At 41.0% G+C, this 17925-nt stretch overlaps 1 protein-coding gene and 1 long non-coding RNA gene across 4 annotated transcripts in view; both read left to right on the top strand.

Annotated features, from left to right (window-relative positions):
• The window catches only part of LOC311284414 (B-cell receptor CD22-like), a 74253-nt gene that overhangs the window by 34525 nt on the left and 21803 nt on the right, over positions 1-17925 (top strand). The window lies entirely within an intron of this gene.
• Positions 1550-3750, top strand: LOC311283602. The gene is made up of 3 exons (XR_014626088.1): positions 1550-1733; positions 1834-1929; positions 2009-3750. It is a non-coding gene; the product is annotated as an uncharacterized lncRNA (long non-coding RNA).

Here is a 17925-nt window from a genome sequence, read left to right as displayed (position 1 = left end):
CAGAGTTTAAAAGATACAAAAGTGTTTCCTTATGTTGGAGCACAGTGGAGCAGAGCGTCCTCTCACTCCGGAGGTCAGCAAGAAATGAAGTTCTGTCAGGCCTACAGAGAGACAGACACAAACCCCGCCCCTAGCCCCGCCCCAACAGCTGTCACCGTGGGAAAACCCCACACCCCCTTCAAGCTCCCAAATAGAAAACACATGCGGTCATCTCCGTGGTCGAGCTTAAATGACCAAAGAAAACCGATGCAACGGCTCGAAGAGACCACACCCCCTAACACACCCCTCTCAAAGCTGAGAGGTCAATTTTGATTTAAGGGTGTGTTTAAAAAATGACATCACGTGGGAATCCCCCATCCCTCCCTCCCTTCCTCCCTCCCCACAGCGTCACAGTCACATGAGCTGTTTAAAAACGACCGCAAACATGATAAGAGATAGGCCTAGTTGTGATTTTATTCTTTTATAAAAAACTATTCCATAGGGAATATTTCACTCATTCACACACACACACACACACACACACACACACACACACACACACACACACACACACACACACACACACACACGCATACTCTAATTCAGATTATTTCTGTATCATTTATTTTTGTAAACCACTTTGAACATCGATAATGAAATGTGGTAAATAATATGGTTTCCAATGTCTAATTGTTACCAAATGAACCTATATTCAAAGTTTTTTTAAAGGCTCTCTCAACTCATACAACACACACACACACACACACACACACACACACGCACGCGCTTACACCCGGCGTCATAATGTCTACACAAGGTGTTATGGGCTATGTGATAACATCCTGCATATTTTATTTTTTCTCTTTTTGACGGATTTGTGTGAATTAGTTTTATTGCAGAGCTTATTTGAAGAGATGACGTCAGATACAACATATGTTTTTCTAGCCATACAAATCAGGTATCAGAATTCCTACCACATGTCGTGATTAAGGGTTTCTTTGAAATAGGAAGGGGTAAAAAGTGTTTTTTAAAACGCGTTGTATCGTAATCTTTAAAAGGAGGTAACTCACTGATTCATTCGTGCACCAAGTCAGCGAAGGAGACGCAACATTGAGTCGAGGCAATGGCTAAAAATAACCAAATTCGAGACCCGGATCATTATTTTGAATCAGAAATAGGAGAAATTCTTAATCATCTATGTAAGTATTTTTATTCGTATTTTATCATTGATTATAAATCTACCCTACAAAATTGAAAAAGATATCTCAATAAATGGTTTTATTTACAGATGATACATCGTTCCCACAAGGGGTTTCAGCAGATGATTTTTTCCAAGGTAAGTGGGGCTATATTTTCTTATGTCTTTTTTATATTTACTATTTTAATATTTGTTTTAAAGAAAAAATCAACTCATATACCTATTTCACCAGAGATTACAGCGGGCGATGCATCGTCTTATAGCCCCGCCCCGCCACCGGAGCCAGCTAACAACCCATTGGTTGTCGATCCAGCTCCAGCCACTCAGGTTTACGAAGACATTACACCAAACACGACACCTCGACCTCAAGCCTGCAGAGAGACAGAGAACGTCAAAAGCCGAGCTTCACCAGAAGTCGAAGCTGTAGAATCTTCCCCTCCGACCCTATCTCTCCCATCGAAAATCACCGGAGCGGCTAACATAATTGGCGGCCCGCCCAAAGGGGTCAAACGACTTCGAGAAATTTATGGAAAAGAATTAATTTACCCGGAGAGAGGTAAAGGAAAAAAAGAAAACTATTTATATCATTTTTACGTGTTGAATTTTTTACTCTATTTTCTACATAATATTGTTTTGTCTTTTTGTTTTGTTTTTAGAAGAAAACAGTGAAAGTCCATCTGTCTCATCCACAACTCAAGGAAAAAAACGATTTGGGAAATATTCTCATGAGAGTCCTAATTCTTCGGAAGAAGGTAAAGATATATTCCTTGTTTCATTATATGTTATCTATATTAAATAAATCGTAATATATATATATATTTTTTGTTCTAGAACAATCCCCCGACGAAAGAGAGGCCCAAGTGTTTTTTGAATCTCAGCAATCTGTACTGAACACCATCAACTCTGAACGGCGAACTTCAGATAGTACCGATGAAGATGAGCGGACCTTCAGTCCTCTATTCAACGCGCGAGATCTCTCTGGCCTGAGTTACGCGACTTTACGAACGGCTAACAGAAGCTTCCAACGTGTTCTGGAAGTCGCCACATTACCGCTCACTTACCATCAGACAGTGGAAATAGTTTCAGGAGCCCAGAATGGTATTGTGGACCTACTGCATAGACTCATTGATACACAGAATCAACACACCACCGATTTAAGAAGTACGGTGGAATTTTTCGCCGTTTCCCAAGACAGGGTCTTGGAAGAAAACAGACTATTGCGTAACACGGTCTTATCACTACAGCAAGAGCTTTCGGAGGTGAGGAACGACCATTCCTTGTTAATTACTGTTCTGTCTTTAATCTCTGAAAGATTACATATTATGCAAAGACAATCGACCGATACATGAGAATGGTTGACTAGTTTTAAAAAAAATCCATTTCACTGTTATTGTTTGAAAAGCATTTGTCTGTTATTTTTTATCTAGGTGTGTGAGATCTTGTGTTGTGTTTTTTAAAGTTTTTCTTTTTTTTAAATCTATTTCTGTTATTGTTTTTTATTTTTTTATTTTTATTTTTAGGTGTGTATGTGCGTGATTATGTTTTACTGATAGTTATGATGTATACCATTAACAATATTATGAGGTATATTTGATGGTACGCTTCTGTTTCACACAATTTTAAAAATAAAAACATATCAAAATGTTTCCTAAAAGGCAACGAATCGACTCCGAGTGTGATGAAATAACTCGCTCAAGATCAAATCCTAGGTCTGAGAATAACGAGAGACTCAATCTTTTAATACGTGAACAGTTAAGAGGTCTAAATAGTAATGATTTGTCTAATGCGGAAAGATTGAATAATATCATAATAGACCAACATGGTTGGATAGATGATGAAGATGAGAGTCCACAGATGGGTGGTGCAGTAGGGGCTTCTCAAAACAGACGTACGGAGTTAAGTCGTTCGCAGATAGATTCTCTGATGGTAAACGGGGGTGTTGTTGGGGATTTCACAATAACACCGCGACCGCGTTTTAATGGTGTAGAGTTACAAAGATCGTTAGATCTCAGACAAATACAGACCACCGATTTTGTAGAATATAATTCACGCCTCCATAATATTCTAAACGAGGTGGTTGAGTTTTCACAACAGCTAGCTGGTCAAACAGGCTTCATAAACATAGCTCTTGCCGGAGAAAGTCTACCGGGGTCTGTAAATACAGTATTAACACCTGATAACAACCACGACCCTTCATCATTCATAAATCAGATTGAACAAGTTACTCAGAGTAATAGTGACGTGACCAGCGATTCAACCTTAACATTACAGATCTCAATTGTACGTGATAAAGCGGGGGGCGGACGAAGGAAGATTAGTGACCTGGCTATCAGCGAGAGTATTAGTAGGAATAAAATGCATTTATTTAGCCCTATTAATATCGATAATGAAATGTGTTTGAGCTACTGTCTAGCATATTTCCTCAATCCAAAATTCACAGATCAAGAGTTACAGACGCCTGCAATGGAGATTCATACAGGATGCGGTTTTAAGATAGACGAGCAAATAGGGCTCCACAATTTGTCTGTTTTCGAAAATAAATTAGGCATAAAAATTGTAGTTTTTCATAGAGACTGCGCTGGGAAACTGCAGGTCTACAAAAACACAGACGAATTACACCTAAAGACAGCCCATCTATTTCTGCACGAGGGGCATTTCCATCTAATAAGAAATTTAACAGGGTTTATAGGAACTTCGTACGTGTGTGAGTACTGTTTCAAGGGGCATAAAGATAGAAAAACACACGAATGTCAGTTTGTTTGCAAGATATGTATGACATCCGAATGTCGCTCGTACACAAGCAGAACAAGACAGTGTGCAGAATGTCTGAGATTCTGTAAAAACAACTTCTGTTACGAATCACATAAAAAATCACAAGGCCCCGGCGAAAGATCTCAGTGTGAAACTGTGAGATTTTGCTCAAAATGCCATGCCGTTTATAGAATGCCACCTGGTGGTGAAAAAATAAAAACTCACAAATGCTCTCCAGACCATTGTGTACATTGTTACGAGATTTTGACCAGTGGAGGTGATCATGAATGTTACATTCAGCCTCTAAAACCTGAACCAAAAGACGATAAATACATTTATTATGACTTTGAGACAATGTATCAGAATGATAAACATGTGGCTAATTTTGTATGTGCAATGACACACGCAGGTGAGACGTTTGAAGCCGGAGGGATAGATTGTGTGGCACGTCTGATTAAACACTTCAGACGCCCAAAATATGCAGGATATACTTTCATAGCACATAATTCCTCCGGCTTTGATTCCTACATTCTGTTAGAGTATCTTACCACCGAAGGAATAAGTCCAAAGATTATTATGCAGGGTTGCAGAATTCTATATATGTATGATACTGTCTTCAAGCAGCGTTTCATTGACTCGTGGCAATTTATTCCCTTCAAGCTTGCAAAAATACCAGCAGCCCTTAACTTAGATGCACATGCGAAGGGATACTTCCCCCACCTTTTCAATAAACCACAAAATGCAGAATATATCGGTCCCTATCCTGCAAAAGAGTTTTACGGATATGAGACAATGAGTGAGACCGAACGTGTCAGATTTAACACATGGTATTCAGATGTATTGGGTGGTATCTTTAACTTCAGAAAGGAACTCGCTTTTTACTGTAGGAATGACGTAATTATTCTACGGGACGCATGCTTGAGATACAGAACCGAATTTATACAATTCACAAACATCGACCCATTCAAGTCAATCACATTACCAGGTGTGTGTATGAAAACTTTCAAAACAAATTTTCTCTCGCGCGACACGTTAGCTCTAACACACAGCCATGCCTATATTAATCAACACAAAACGTTTTCAAACACATCTATCCAGTGGCTTGAGTATTTCAAACTGAGTCAAAACGTTGAGATACAACATGCGCTAAACCATGGGGAGCGGGCCATCGGCCCATATCACCTTGATGGTTATTATGAGGATGCTAATGGAATAAAGACAGCCTTTGAGTACTTAGGGTGTTTTTTTCATGGGCATTCTTGTAGATTTAAGTCAGAAGAAATTCAACCTTTATCGAAAGTGACTTTTGGTGATCTCAGAAGACAGTCGGATACAAAACTAGAAACCCTCCGAAAAGTGTACGGCTTGCGTGTCATTTCAATCTGGGAGTGTGAGTGGGAGGGGTTAAAACAGACAGATCCTGACGTCATGCGGTTCATGTCATCTTACGAAGCACCTGAGAGGCTGAGACCTCGGGACGCATTATTTGGCGGGCGCACAAATGCCTACAAATTGTATCACCAAACAGGTGAAAATGAGAGGATCGACTACTTTGATTTCACATCGTTATACCCGTTCGTTCAGTCGAGTAAAACCTATCCTATAGGTCATCCTAAAATTATATTCAGGGACTTTGAAGGGATAGAAAACTATTTTGGGTTCATAAAGGCGGAAGTTCTTCCCCCGCGTGGATTATATCATCCAGTATTGCCTTACAGGTGCGGGGGTAAATTAATGTTTCCTCTATGTAAGACTTGTGTAGAGAATCAGATTCAGGAGACGCAGTGCTGCCACACAGAGGGTGATAGATGTATTACTGGCACATGGGTGACCCTTGAGGTCCAGAAGGCTGTTCAACACGGCTATCGGATAATAAAAATACACGAGGTCTGGCATTTCCCAGACACGTGCGATACATTATTCACCGAATATGTTAAAACATTCCTCAAACTGAAACAGGAAGCGTCGGGGTATCCGCCCGATGTAGTGACAGAGATAGAAAAACAATCTTACGTAGCTGATTACCTGGATAAAGAAGGGATCCAGTTAGATCCATCTAAAATAATAAAAAATCCAGCAAAAAGATCCATTGCTAAGCTCATCTTGAATACACTTTGGGGTAGGTTTTGTCTGAGATCTCACCTTACACACAGTGAACTCCTGACAAACCCAGAAGAGTTCACTCAACGTCTCTTTAGCCACGCCCACGTAATACGTCATTTCTCTTTCGTATCTGACACAGTGGCTCTGATTCAGTCGAGTAGTGCGGCACAAGACCCATCTCCCACACGTGATGTAAATTGTTTTGTGGGCGCTTTTACGACTTGCTACGGGCGACTCGAGCTGTATAATCTTCTGGATAAATTAGCCGAACGAGCGATTTATGCCGATACAGACAGTGTGATTTTTGTGTCAAAACCCGGTGATTGGACGCCTGAAACAGGGTCATATCTCGGTCAGCTGACGAGCGAGTTAGATTCTGGCCAGCATATTGTTCAATTCGTTTCATCAGGGCCAAAATCTTATGCATTTAAGACGTCCGATGGTCATTCATATCTCAAAGCTAAAGGCATCACGTTAACAGCAGAGAACGCTGAAATAGTTACACTACAGAGTCTGAGCGATCTTGTGCGAGCCTATGTCGAAACAGGTGTCAAATTACACCTGTCGGCAAAAACAGACACCATCACACGAAATAAGAGGGGGTTTACATTGCACAATAGATCAATCGTGAAAAGTTTCAGACTTGTGTACAATAAGCGATTACTCCAACCAGATTATACGACATTACCTTACGGATTCTAACAATATTTTTAAAAATGTGTGAAACAGATGTGTTCGACTGGAGAATGCATCATCCGTTCTCCACCATCGTGGTTGGACAAAGTGGATCCGGGAAGACTTATTTTGTGAAAACTTTGATGTTTAATTCACAGAAAATGTGTTCTGTCAAGTTTGATAATTTTGTGTACGTGTATACATCCTGGCAACCAATGTATGATGAAATGTCACATGCTTTTGATATTAAATTCATTGAAGGTATACCAAAGAAACTTGCTGATCAATCGTTATTTCCCCCTGGTAAAGTCTCTCTCCTGATCCTAGATGATGTTATGCTGCAAGCCTCATCCAACTCTGAGGTTGAGAACGTTTTTACACGCCTAGTACATCACATGAAGATTAGTTGTCTGCTATTAATACAGAATCTGTTTTTTCAAGGTAAATCTTCCAGAACAATCGCTCTAAATACAAATTATTTAATTATATTTAAAAACCCTCGCGATAAGCAGCAAATTGGTATTCTGGGTCGCCAAATGTACCCAGCCAATGCACGATTTTTTATCGAGGCGTATAACGATGCAACTGAACGTCCTCACAGTTATTTGTTAATCGATTATAAACCACACACCCCTGAAAAATTCAGGCTCAGAACGGATTTACTATCAGACTATCCGGTGGTCTACGTTCCGAAGTGAAAATGAGCACCCGGCTGTCCAGAAATCTCTACCTCTTAAAGTTATTATATAAGAGCTCCCCCAAGCAGCGACGTGTTATTCTCCAATCATCACCCGACGAGTTAATATTGGCTCTATGCGAAGTGGCTCTCAATATTCTTCATGGTAAAATCCCGTTAACTGTGCAACAGCACGGGACTTTAAAAAGAAGGAAAAAAGAATTAAAATACGTTGCAAATAAAAAGATTAATATCAACAGAAAGAGGCGTATGATTAACCAAAAAGGTGGATTCATACTTCCCCTTCTCAGTGTAGCGCTCCCCTTCATAACCAGTTTAATAACTAGAAACTGACTCTGAAGAGAAAAATGCAACATACCGAGAAATTATATCTTGTACCAAAACATCAACTCGATAGACTAAGGACTGCTCCGGCTCCTGAAAATATTCATACGGTTGTGGAGAATGATCTGGACTCATCTATTAGAGATATACTACAGAAGCATGATTTGAACGCTTACGAAAAATCCAAGCTCTACACTAATGTTTTACAACGATTTTTAAGTGTGGTAAAACAAGGTGATATGGAAAGTAACACTCTAACTCTTGCATTACCTGAACACGAGACACCTGTCACCCCCCATACCCCGGATGTTAGGCATGATGACGTCAGTGATGACCCAATCGTCTCAGAAGTTTTAAACAATATTCCTCAGAGAAGCTTAAAAAATGTAAAATATATTATGGGTAAAATGTCCAAAGCCAAACACGTGTCTTCATGGACAGATGATGGAGAATTTATTTATAAAGGGAGAATCATTTCAGGGTCCCATATATTTGATCTGGTAAAGAGTGTGACATCACCGCAAATGATGCAAGACAACCGACGTCCTGTAGGCTGGTATGAGTTTCTGGATGCATTTGTGGGGTTAAAGATTCCTTATTCGACTGTAACCAATCATAATCTAAGGCGGATGATTGAATCGTTTAAAAGAAAAACACACGCGGATGACTTTGGTACTGTACCTACTAAGTCTTTGAAAAAACGCCACACAGACACACATCCACACGACTCTGATGAAAACGTATTTAACTCACCCAGTGTAGATGCGAAACAATGGATGAATTTTTAACAATTATATGTAATGGCATAGCTATGTGTTTTTGTTTGTTTTTTGACAAATATTATCATGTTTGGGATTTTGTATCTGTGTACACATATTGTGTTATTGTTTTTGATGTGAAATAAAAGAAAACGAAATTATTCATCTGTTTATGACTCGTTTATTCATTACATATTCTTTATTTATTCGTTACACAGGAATTAATAAGACTGGAACATTTGACCAGACTGTACACATTGGATACATTTAAATCTTTTACTAACACATACCATGGGTTTCAATTTTTTCACAAAAAGAGACACCACAGTATCATTTCTTAATAGATTATCGTTATGGTAAAATTTCATTATATCTTTATACTCAACACCCCGTGAAATATGATACAGAAAAAATACACAATGTTGTCCACAGGTGACTGATGTAAAATCTTGGACTTGTCTGGTAGAATAATGAACTCGTGTAGAATTGTTTTTTAGAAACTCGAGAATGGATGAAGGAAAAAAATCTGAATACGGAGGATTCCCAAAGCTGTCGAAAAAACATCCGACCCCATCTCGATCGATATAGATAGCTAGCCAATGGCGTCCCGGTTCGTCCGATCGATCCGTATTACAGATTAATAGAGTCGGGAGATCTGTCAGCGGTTCTTTTGGAAAATGATCGCTAGCGAGTACTCCTAAAAAATTTACATTACATGTGATGTTATCCATAATTTCCGTTAACTCCACAGTGTTCATTTTCAGTAGTGTTCTGCCAGCACCTGTCTCCGATTTGATATTTCAAGTAGAGAATCGTAGATGGCATAGATCAAAATGTTTACTGTGTTTTGTAGAGGTTCTCTAAAACGGACTTCTAACCTAATATTTCCTGACCTAATCAGGGACACATGCTGGGAGCACTCCTCGTCCGGACAAAGATTATAGGCAAACAGTGTATAACCGTTAAGAAAATCCTCGCGATCTATGGCCAGAGCCTGATTCTTTAGATGTCTCGCCGTAGCGGTAACCAATTGATAATATTCCCGGACCGCGTTGCCTAGATTAAATTGTGGCTGAAAGGGGCGATTTGGGATATGTCCCCCGTCTGAGGTAAGATTTAAATATTCAACATTGAAATGTTTGAACGAGAATGGGTTTTTTTCGTATGAGCCAGTAAAAGCATCGTTATCTGTCAGTCCAATAATGATAGATTTTGGTAAAGTCCCGAGGAAGAGATTTTCGTGATTTGAGACGCGTGCTCCAGCCGGCACAGAAAATGATTTAACACAGACTTTGTCAAAAGAATACTTGGCTGTCGATGACAGTAATGCCTGTGCATGACCGAGGCGAAGAGAAGGGGAGACAGATACTCTTTTGATAAAAAGAGATGCGGAGATTATTTTTAGTTTATAATCGATCGCGTCCCCGCGCATAAGGCAGAATTCGTCTTTTGCTCTAGTTAAACGAATACGAATATCAACCCCGTTCAATAGTAATTTTGGCTGAAAGAATATATCGCTGTGTATCGGAGCTAGTAACTCAACAACATTGCCACCGTCAGTAAACGCAGCTCTCTTTGTCAGTCCTGCATTCGCACCTGCCGGATCCGTAGCATCCATGTGTCCAGCTGTGTCCTTGTAAAACAGTCCTGCTGAAAAGTTGTTTTCTAGGGTATCTTTTCCATAATTGATAAGCATCTCCAAAATGGATCTGTAAGGATACGTGTTGGAGGACTGTGATACCAACCGATCTCCCAGCGACACATCCACTTGCGAAAAAATACACGCTCCAGGATAGTTGACAAGACCCACTGGGGCTCCCTGCGGGGGGTCAGACCCATCTGGCAGGGTTATTTTAACGCGAGTATATAATAATGTATTATTCAGATCAGTGTAATCTTCACCAGTCCCTGCAATGAAAAACTCAATCGGAGAAGCATCATTAATCGCTGACATTGGGGGGATTTCCACATAAGTGTTTTTCTCAATAGCTGTCTGAGTTAAGGGAAGTGTAAAAATATCCAGTTCGGATTTAATACATTCGTCTGACAATGCATGAATCAACGACATGATTAGAAGATAGTCTTGCTTCGTCTTTTCAAACTTGTAGATCTTTTTAGACGCTTCGTCCGGCTTCTTCCTCTGCTTTTTGCAACTGGGCGTTTCTTAGTGACGCGGCTAGTCTTCTTTATACCATGACCACGCCCCCTCCTCATACGGGTCCCTGGGGGCTTCAGCCCCCTCCGCATGATCATAAGACCGTGACCGCTCTGCCCCTCTCCCCTGTCATTATTATTAAATGACTTTGATAAGGCACTGGTGACTACATCACTTACTATATTTTTTGCCGCAGCTTTTATGTGGGGCTTTGCAATACTGAAACCCCTTCTTAGAAACGGGATTGCCATACGATATAATCCACGAAAGAGACCTCCGATCCCTGACGCAAAACCGGAACCATACATGACTCCACTTCCGGCATAGCCTGGCATTCCATGCCCCGTCTGGGCCTGGTAATATGATATGTACCGGTGGGGGTCTTCTTGGTACGGATGGAGATAAGCCATTTTTAAAACAAATGTTTTCTCACCGGTCTAAAGTGAAGCTTCGTCACAACTTTTCCGTAGGTGAATCGTACGTCTGTATTATTATCCCCTTTAATTTCGATCCCAATGTCTGAGATGTAGTTCTTATTAAGACGAACGTAATGAGGCTTGTTGTATCTGACACTGACTGCTTTGTTAATGATCGGTTCAATGTGTACAGTCTCTAATAATGGAACATACGCATCACCGACTGCTTGATATTCTATTATATCTATGTATACAAATAGAGTGTAAAATCCTCCGCTTATATCAGCCTGATGTGGTGCGTATGTGCGCTGTTCTTCGTGTTCATCAGAACTGTTTAGATTTTCGATAGGAACGCCGGGTTTTAATCCTAGAATAATGGCTAGCTTTCCGTAAAACGTTAGCGATGCTCTCTGATTTGATTTCAGGGATATCTTATTGTTTATATTATCGTACCTGAGTTGCACTCGTGGTGGAAGAGCTGCGTTTATTTCCTTGAGTAATACTAAAATATCCTCAAAATAACCGTATTTTATTTTTAGGTCTTTCCGAAAAGTTTCAACACTATCCCCGCGCACTTTGCTACGTTCATCCATGTTTAAACATGGTGTACATTCAATAATAAAAGTAGCGTCTTCCTCGTTGAAAGTATACCAAGTTTTTGGATAGTGGAACTCAACCAACGCCACTTCCCATAATCCTTTTAAATGTATTGCTCTTGCCAGTCTAGTTCTGTAATTACCTATCTGATTTTCGGGGTAAACATGACCTGATGCATTACACGGCAGCGTGACGTAGAACCCCTCCTCCTCAGACATTTTTTAAAAAATGAGAACGTGAGCGACTCTCCTAATGTTTTAAAGGAGTGTGAAGATCAATCACCTGTTTTTCAGGAACCCAGCTATTGAATTTTGATGGCCATCCAAACCATTTCACCAAAACATACGTGGCTTTTCCGCGTCGCTTTTTATCGAGAATTTTTTCGACCTTAAACGATTTATCATCGCTCACAATGATTTTTTGGAGTTCTTTTTCGTAAAAAAAACCCTGTATTATTTCTCCATCATAGTCTTGTAATTTATACACCGGTACATCCCTTGGTATACAAGATGCTATTGTAAAATATTCTTCGGTATAGTTCTGCTCATAGCCTTTGGCAAATATATTCCGTACTTTAGATATTCTGACCACATCCCCCACTGAGAATTTAAAGATGGGTGTCTTTTTAACCATTTTCCCGTATAAATTGTTGAATACCACGGATTCGTTTTCTTTATTTACGTCCAACGGTCGCATTTTTATGGATTTGTGATAACTGGAATTATAGCCATCTGTCAAATCTTGCAATATATCACAGTAGCGTTTGGAATTTATAGCTGTAAGATACCTCCACATTCGTCCTTTTAAAGTTTTATTAAACCTTTCGACTACACTCGCTTTTAATTCAGAAGCGGTTGCAAAATGTGTTATATTATATTTTTTCATCATCTGCTGAAAAGGCCTGTTGAAAAACTCTGAACCCTTATCTGTCTGTAGTTTGATGGGTACACGTCCCTCTTTCAAAACGGACAAAAAAGCTTTAGTTACTTCGGACGATGATTTATTTTGGAGCACCCTTGTCCACGCGTATTTTGAGAAAATATCAATTATAGTTAAAATATATTTAATATTGTCGTTCTCTTTTGAGTATGCGGTCATATCGACTAAATCAGCCTGGAACTGTTGGTCTTTCCCATACACCACTACGCGGTTCCGTTTATAATGTATTGGTGCGGTTCGATGGAGTGTGTATGTGTCCTGACTAGCGAGCCAATCACTCACATCTTTATCAGATAATCTTACACCGTGTTGTTCTAATACAGCTTGTTTTAATCTATCTTTACCCCCTAAACCTCCAGAGCTCGCTGGGTCGTAATATATTTTTTTCATTAGTTCTGCCATGTCAACGCTATGAGATTTCAGTCATAATGATTCGAATTACAAATTTGTTCAGTATTTATTTTTTTATTTTTACAATATAAAAGTCACAAACATTTTTTTCACAATATAAAAGTCATAAACATTTTTTTTCAGACCATAAAAGTTACAAAAACATTTCCAGACAACAAAAAATGATTTTTTTCTTTTATTAGAATGTAAGAAGTAGAATGTTACAAACATAATGTGAATTATATCACACAAACAAAAAATAAAATTTCACAGACATTTCAAAATTCTTCTCCATAATGTATTCGACTATAAAATCAATAATATTACATACATCAGGGTTTTCGTTACTTAACAAACTACAGACATCTGTTACATACGTACAAATACACAATATATTTCCTATTCTAAAAAGAGAGTTCTGATCTTTAGACATTAGATCGATGATGTTTTTGATGACAGCAGATGGCATGTTGTTGGAAGTGACAGAAATGTTTATCATATGATCCCATTCGTCCGATAATCCTCTCACGACATTCATTAAATCCATCACCCGTTTTTCATCCGAAGTTATGACGGTATTTGTATTCCAATTATTCCGGATAATCTTGTGGAGTAGGTTAGATATTCCCCATTTAACACGTGATTTAAAGAAATATTTTGTAATCCATGAGGTAGAGCAGAAGTTTCCCATTTTCAAACCTGTGTGATTTCCGGATCTTCAGATACAGCAAGTTTCCATTTATCCACAGCCGTGTAAATTATTTCCTCGCATGATTCGTCGATTAATTTCTCACGGATTAAAGATAATTGTTCCACTATGTACATTTCATCTTTGAGGCCGTATAAAATAACCTCAACAGCTCCCTCGATCCTCTGGAGATGAGGTTTGCCTCCGTACTGACTCAAGGCCTGAGCCAATATGTTTTTTAATTCCGGGGTGTGAAGTTTCAGACTGATTTCTTCAAAACATCCGTAAAAATAATATGCAGAAGGTTCAAACAAACAACTGTGTCTTGTCTGCGAAGGATGATCCACTGTGCAGCCCAGACAGTCTTTCTTCATTTGTTTGTCTATCAAAATTTCCAGAATGACAGCCAAAATAGCTTTGATAATCCGGTGACCTGTATCCCCAAGACAGCCATCTGTCTCATCGTTTGTTGTGTCTGGGGTCTCGCTCACGGGACAGGGTGTTGAAACTCCGTAGTTTCTGAGGAAAGCCAAATTGTGGTATCCGAGATCTGTACAAAATTTATTTATCCAATCGATGCTTTTCTGAGGTAATCCATCTGTACCATCCGGTAATCCATCAGTAGTTCCAATTAGTTGTGAAGAAGAGTCACTTTCTTGAGACATGATGCGTGAATGAGGTAAGGTTTCAAGAGACACCCCTTTTAAAGTTTGTAGATTGTGGGTGGAGTTATCCGAGAGCCCCGCCTATACGGAATATCCCACTCTGGGTGAAAGAGCTTGACTTTGATGTTTGTGTAACGTTCGTATGCATGGGTCCAGTGGAAAAGCTGATCTACCTTGGAAAAAATCTTAGCCATCACAGCTAGATCTTTCCATTGGAACATGAATTTGAGATCATATAATTTCAAATGATCTTTTTCACATATAGGCCATTGAAATTCCGGATTTGCACCACAGTCGCTACAGAGAATAAAAACATAATCGTTCGGGTGCTTGTTTATCTGATCCCCTAAAATTCGGTATCTCGTACCCATAATTAAACCACTCCATTCACCGATAAAAAGAGGGGTGTCCGTACCTTCTTGTAAATCCGGCCACACTTTTGAATAGAATAAAACCCAATCTCTTTCAGTGAATTTTAACGAAGGATCATCCGTGGACTTGCTGGTGAATCTCTCGTTGTTATCCACGTTAAAAAATCTGACTTCTCTGTTGATTTTGTCATAATCATATGTACACGCACGTCCATCTGACAAGTGAAAACTATATATCACAGAATCTTCCGGGTCATGAAGAAATTGCGTTAAGCATGGCCCGAGCGTTCCTCGTTTTTTTCGTGGAGCTAAAGTCAAATCTTCCATACCTTCAGCAATGTTTCTCTCTGGAGTTTTCGGAGGGGCAGCCGTTGCCATTGTAGATTATCTTGTAAAATCACAGGTAGTATTTCACTGTAAGTTTGCGGTCGTTTTTAAACAGCTCATGTGACTGTGACGTTGTGGGAAGGGAGGGAGGGAGGGAGGGATGGGGGGATTCCCACGTGACGTCATTTTTACACACACCCTTAAATCAAAATTGACCTCTCAGCTTTGAGAGGGGTGTGTTAGGGGGTGTGGTCTCTTCGAGCCGTTGCATCGGTTTTCTTTGGTCATTTAAGTTCGACCACGGAGATGACCACATGTGTTTTCTATTTGGGAGCTTGAAGGGGGTGTGGGGTTTTCCCACGGTGACAGCTGTTGGGGCGGGGCTAGGGGCGGGGTTTGTGTCTGTCTCTCTGTAGGCCTGACAGAACTTCATTTCTTGCTGACCTCCGGAGTGAGAGGACGCTCTGCTCCACTGTGCTCCAACATAAGGAAACACTTTTGTATCTTTTAAACTCTGAGTACTTTAACGAATGGTATGTAAAAACGTAACACTTTTTAAATTAGTTTGTGTTTCATGTAAAAGTTTTACAAAATAGCCTACTATGTGAAAGTTAAATGCTTACAAGTCAACATTTTTAAAATTATCTTTTTGTCAATGTTGTTTTAATGTTTTTAACATCTTGAAATAACACTAAGTCATTTTTTAATAACTATTTTTAGAGAAAAAATGCAGTTTCAACTCATTTCATTAATGTTTTAATGTTTTTTAACGTTGAAAGTTTAACGTTTAAAGTGGTGAATGTACATCTGTCTTCTTTAATAAAAAAAACACTGATCTCACACTCTGACTATGTTTTTATTTCTTAAAAAAGTTTTAAATATACACTGTTTAGAACTACTGAGCGTGGGAAATTTCTCACGCTTCAGATGTTCAACCCATAAGGAGGTGTGTCACAAGTCCGATTTTCCCATGTTGTACGTACAGCCCCTAAGTGGGAGGAGCTAGCGTGGGAAAATTCCCACGGTGTACGTACAGCCCATAAGTGGGAGGAGCTAGCGTGGGAAAATTCCCACGGTCAAAAGGGGCGGGGCTTTGAGGGCCATAAAGCAATAAAACTGTCAGTTTTTTGACGAAAGGTGCCCTCTATTCTCTCTCTAATGAGGAAGTCCTATATATTGTTTGCTCACGCGTCTTGTCTTTGTCAGATGGTTGTGGAGGTTCTCCTGGGCCTGTGCTATTGTTCTCCTGTTCCAGTCCTGGTTCTACGACGCTTCACCGAGGATCCTCGTTCCCACGTGGATCTGCATTCCGCCCGCTGAGTCCCTGCGTTACCGAGTCTGCCCGAGTTGCCTGAGGATTATCTGCCACTCCGACTCTGAGTTTGCCTGAAGATCATCTGTTACTTCTTCACTGAGCTCACTTGAGAATTATCTGCTATTTCTACACTGAGTGATTCCTGTGCATGCTGCCTGTCAAATTGAGCCTTGTCTTCTCTTTTTGACGATAATAAATACTTATTCACTCGCATCTGAATACTTGACTATTTTCCAGCGCACCATGACAGAACCATCTGACCATCTTCTCATGGATTCAGCGAGTGCTCCTGGAATTGAGCAGATGTTCGCCGGAAACCACGCCCGGATGGATCGCCAGGACGAGCAGATCGGAGCTTCGGGACGGGCGATACAGGCTTTGGTAACGCAGGTGTCCGAGCTCACCTCTCAATTCCAACACCTGAGAGCTCCCACTGCGCCAGCACCGCCCCCGCCTGTTCCCCAAGGGATTTTCCATCAACCCGAGCCGCGCATCCCAGCACCAGAGAGGTATTCGGGAGAACCCAATCTTTGCAGAACGTTTCTAACCAAGTGCTCAATTTATTTCTCGCTTCAACCTGTGACATTTGCTTCTGAGGAGTCAAAGGTAGCCCTGGTTATGACACTACTTTCTGGTCGCGCGGCTCAGTGCGGAACAGCGGTGTGGCAGAACAGACATCAGTGCTGCTCCTCGTTCCAGGCACTCAAGCTAGAGATGACACGAGTGTTCGACCGCGCCGTTGCTGGACGCGAGGCGGCCCGCCAACTCGCCGACCTTCGCCAGGACCAACAGTCAGTCTCTGACTATTCCATAGAGTTCCGGACATTGGCGGCCGAGTGCAAATGGAACGAGGAGGCGCAGTGGGACATGTTCCTGCATGGGTTGGCTGACCGCGTTCAGAGGGAAATTTATACCTTGGAGCTGCCCAAGACACTGGATGGACTGATCAAGCTAGCATTACGGGTTGATGCACGTCTTCAACAGAGAGAGAGAGCCGACCGTACCGGATGCCTGCGGCTGATTTCACCATGAGTTTCAGTACCCGGAGTATGAGCGCGGTCAGCCCCTCTAACGATCCTGAACCCATGCAGGTAGGTCGAGCTCGGCTTTCCCGGGAGGAGAGAGAACACCGCCGCTCGAGGGGTCTATGTCTCTACTGCGGGGAGCCCGGCCATTTCATCAGCACCTGTCCTTTAAAAGGCCAAGCCCGGCGGTAGGATGGCGGCTACTGTCGGGCGGGCTCTCCATGATCGGACCCTCGAGCGCCACTCTCCTCCCGGTTAGACTCCAGTGGGCGGAACACTCCTTCAGCTGCCAAGCGTTGGTGGATTCGGGAGCGGAGGGAAACCTTATGGACTTCTCACTGGCACGTAAACTTCACCTTCCCATCACTGCTTTAGAGAACACTATCACCATCAACGCACTCAATGGGCAAGAACTCCCGGGTATCACTCACTCCACTAGACTTATCACACTGATCACCTCGGGGAATCACACTGAAAGGACTTCACTTTACCTCACGCAGTCACCCCACGCTCCTATTGTCCTGGGTCACCCGTGGTTGGTGAAGCACGGAC

This window comes from Rutilus rutilus, assembly GCF_951802725.1.
Source record: "Rutilus rutilus genome assembly, chromosome: 24".
Lineage (NCBI taxonomy): Eukaryota > Metazoa > Chordata > Actinopteri > Cypriniformes > Leuciscidae > Rutilus > Rutilus rutilus.
This window is presented reverse-complemented; position numbering and strand designations above follow the sequence as displayed.